Here is a 4,170-nt window from a genome sequence, read left to right on the forward strand (position 1 = left end):
ACAGGCGTGAGCCACCGCGCCCGGCTTTTTGTGTGTTTTTAGTAGAGACGGAGTTTCACCTGTTGACCAGGATGGTCTCGATCTCTTGACCTCGTGATCCACCCGCCTCGGCCTCCCACAGTGCTGGGATGACAGGCGTGAGCCACCGCGCCCGGCCCGAAAGCTGCCGAACGCTTACACCCCCGCGCGCCCTTCCCCGGCCACACCTCTCGCTCCGCACCGGAGGGAGGAGCCACGCGGGAATTCTGTGTCAACCGTTCACTTGCGCACGATTCTTTCCCTTTCAACGTAACAGCAGTGTTGAAAAGAAATCGGACCGAGGCTCAGAAATACACACAACGTGTAAAAGCCGAGTCTGCGACCAGGAAAGCGTTCTTCCAGCCAGCCCGTCCTCGCCCCGCCCCGCCCCGCCCCGCCCCGCCCCGAACGGTGACAAGAGGCTCTCGGTGACATCCCCCGGAGATGGATCCCTTCATTTGCATACCCATCATGCCCTGCTCCCGGTACCAATTTAAAACAGCAAAACGGAACATTTTTATTCTACGCACTTTTGTTAAAATTAGGCTCTGGCTCACAAGGTGATCCGAAAGATTTTCCTAGGTGCAGAGCCTCGGTGGTCACTAGTCACCATCCACGAACGGGGAGTTTGCGTCGCCCGAGGCGCGGGCTGCGGCGGGGACGCGCATGCTCTGGTTTCTCTTCAGATCGCACAAATCTTTCGCCTTTTACTAAAGATTTCCGTGGAGAGGAACGGCTCTGAGTCTCAGACCAATTTTTTGAGGCCTTGTCTCGGCAAGGCTCCTTCGGCGCGGTTCAAAGGCAGACTCGGCTCGGGGGGGTTCGATCTTGTCACCCGGGCTGGAGAGGCGATCGCGGGTCACCGCGGCCGCCTTCTCCGCGTTCAGGCGGTTCTCCTGCCTCCACTTCCGGAGTGGCGGGGACCCCAGGCACGCGGTGCCACGCCCAGCTGATTTTATTTTGTATTTTTAGTAGAGACGGGGTTTCACCGTGTTGACCAGGATGGTCTCGATCTCTTGACCTCGTGATCCCCCCGCTTCGGCGGCTTTACTTCATGACCGAGGTTCTTAGATCTTGCAATTGGACTTCATTCCCTAATACTTAGGAGTGAAGCATCGTTCCTCTAGTCATGCTTCGTTTTTTAGGCGTTTAAACTTTGCCTAAGCGCAAGCGTTTATCGGTGTTATTTCAATAGGATTGATAGGAAAGGTCGCTCTGGGTGGGCGGGGGCTCACACTTGTGGTCCCAGCACACTGGGAGGCCAAAACCTGAGTCGGGAGTTTGAGACCGGCCTGGCCAACATGGCGAAACCCTGTCTGTACTAAAATACAAAGCATGTTGGCAGGTGCCTGTAATCCCAGCTGCTCGGGAGGCGGAGGCAAGAGAATTGCTTCAACCTGGAGGATGGAGTTTGCAGTGTGGCTAGATTGTGCCACTATGAGGGAGATTGTGCCCAGTCCACCCAGTTAAAAAAAAAAACAAACAAAAAAAAGGGTTCTACACTGTTTTCTTAGTCTTCTGAATCCTGTGATGTTTTGCATTTAGCACATTTCAGTTAGGACTAGCTGCATTTCAAGCACTTGATCAGTGCACGTGGCACATGTGGCTAACGACTGGATAATCGGCCTACTCACCTGTTAGGTATATGTTTGAACAGAGAGCACAGCATATAGATCCATTCTCCCTTCATGTAGGTTTTGGGGTTTTGCCATATTTTGGCCACTGGAACTCCTTGAACCTGTGCAAGATTTTATTTCTTTATAAGTGTGGAGTGGAATGGCTGGGTTTTAGGGCAGGTAGATATCTGCATAATAGTTTTTCCCCAAAGTATGTACTTATTTGCATTTCCACAAATGGCCTATGGTATTCCCATTGCTTCTCATCCTTACTGGCCTGGAAATACTCAGAAGTTGCTGGGCGCAGTGGCTTACACCTGTAATCTTAGCATTTTGGGAGGCTGAGCCAGGTGGATCATCTGAAGTCGGGAATTTGACACCAGCTTGACCAACATGGAGAGACCCCGTCTCTACTAAAAATGCAAAAAGTTTGCTAGGCCTGGTGGTGGGTGCCTGTACCCACCTACTCAGGAGGCTGAGGCAGGAGAATTGCTTGAACCCAGGAAGCGGAGGCTGTGGTGAGCCGAGATTGTACCATTGCATTCCAGCCTGGGCAACAACAGAGAAACTCCTTCTCAAAAAAAAAAAAAAAAAAAAAAAAAAAAGGCCAGGCACGCGGTGGCTCACACCTGTAATCCCAACACTTTGGGAAGCTGAGGTGGGCAGATCACGAGGTCAGGAGATCAAGACCATCCTGGCCAACATGATAAAACCCCATCTCTACTAAAAATACAAAAATTAGCTGGGGGTGGTGGCGTATGCCTTTAATCCCAGCTACTTGGGAGGCTGAGGCAGGAGAAGCACTTGAACCAGGGAGTCAGAGGTTGCAGTGAGCCACTGCACTCTAGCCTGGGCAACAGAGCGAGACTCCGTCTACAAATAAATGTAAAACTGACCACAAGGCATAGTGGTTTCATTTGGGTTACGATTTATTTGACAAATATTTATGGAGAAGCTTCTCTGCCGGGCCTGGATATACAGGGGCAGTAAGAGCCCCACAGTGATAACACATTGCAACAAGCAGGCAAATGAACTGAGGCAAAGGGCTGCAGAAGGAGAGAGGAGGGAGCCTCATGGAGGTGACTGGGTCCCCATCACACTGAGAAATGTTCCAAGGAGAGACACTGAGAGAGTACGTCCCAGGCTGTGATGGACAGACTTCCTTCTGAGCTTTTTGGTTGTCGTCTGTGGGGGTCGAAGAGTCCCAGAGTCTGTGCCCCTCCTGTGGCTAACACTTATGCACCAAGGAGTTGTCCAACTCCTTCCCTTCTTCCCTCCATGGGGGGGTGCCTCCAGGAGGTGAGAACATGCACCCGCCTTCCAGCTGAAAATCCAGGTCCCTCGCCTAAATCACAGCAGGCCAGCATCAGGGACCTCCAGATGTAATGCACTGAAAGGGATGCAGCGTGGCCTCTGAGCTGTTGACACCAAACATCTCTGACTAAGTAGTCAGGAGGAAACATGAGACAATCCACAGCATGAGTCACTCTGCAGGACAACTGGCCTTGTCCCTTTCAGAAGCGTCAGCACCATGGGGAACCAAGAGCAGCTGGGGCTGCTCTGAATAGGGGAGCAAAGAGAAGTGACAGCCAAGGTGTGTGAGTCATGGCTGGATCCTGGATCCGGGAAACACGCCTGAGGAGGACATTGTTGGAACATCTGGGAACAAATGATAATGGGTTATATATGAGGTCCTGGTATTGAATTTTCTCCTTTTTGAGACAGACTCTCATTCTGTCGCCCAGGCTGGAGTGCAGGGAACAAATGATAATGGGTTATATATGAGGTCCTAGTATTGAATTTTCTTCTTTTTGAGACAGACTCTCATTCTGTCGCCCAGGCTGGAGTGCACTCGGCTCACTGCAAACTCTGCCAGCCTGGGTTCAAGTGATTCTCCTGTTTCAGCCTCCCAAGTAGCTGGGATCACAGGCATGTGCCACCATGCCTGGCTAATTTTTGTATTTTAGTAGAGACGGGGTTTCACCACGTTGGCCAGGCTGGTTTCAAACTCCTGACCTCAAATAATCCACTTGCCTTGGCCTCCCAAAGTGCTGGGATTACAGGTGTGAGCCATGGCACTCAGCCTGAGGCCAACATGGTGAAACAGTGTCTCTTCTAAAAATACAAAAATTAGCTAGGGTTAGTGGTGGGCTTCCATAACCCCAGGACTTTGGAAGGCTGAGCGAGGCTGGAAGATTTCTTGAGGCCAGAAGTTCAAGACCCAGCTTGGGTAACCTGGTGAAACCCTACCTCTACAAAAAATATAAAAAATTAGCTGAGCATGGTGACACGTACCTGTAATCCCAGTTACTCAGGAGGCTTAGGCACGCGAATCACTGGAGCACAGGAGATGGAGGCTGCAGTAAGCTGAGATTGTGCCACTGCACTCCAGCCTGGGCGAAAGAGCAAGACTCCATCTCAAAAAAAAAAAAAAAAAAAAGAAAAGAAACAAAGAAATCAGATAGGAATGGCTCGCCTGTAATCCCACACAGGAGCCCAAGGTGGACAGGTCGCTGACCCCAGGAGTTCAAGACTA

At 51.2% G+C, this 4,170-nt stretch overlaps 1 non-coding gene across 1 annotated transcript; it reads left to right on the forward strand.

The window, feature by feature from the left end:
• The first annotated feature begins 684 nt into the window (after window positions 1-684).
• LOC116532176 lies at window positions 685-800 on the forward strand. The gene has a single exon (XR_004260740.1). It is a non-coding gene; the product is annotated as a U5 spliceosomal RNA (small nuclear RNA).
• Window positions 801-4,170: the final 3,370 nt, after the last annotated feature.

Source organism: Sapajus apella, unplaced genomic scaffold, assembly GCF_009761245.1.
Source record: "Sapajus apella isolate SASKATOON/1434 unplaced genomic scaffold, GSC_monkey_1.0 scaffold74, whole genome shotgun sequence".
Classification (NCBI taxonomy): Eukaryota; Metazoa; Chordata; class Mammalia; order Primates; family Cebidae; genus Sapajus; species Sapajus apella.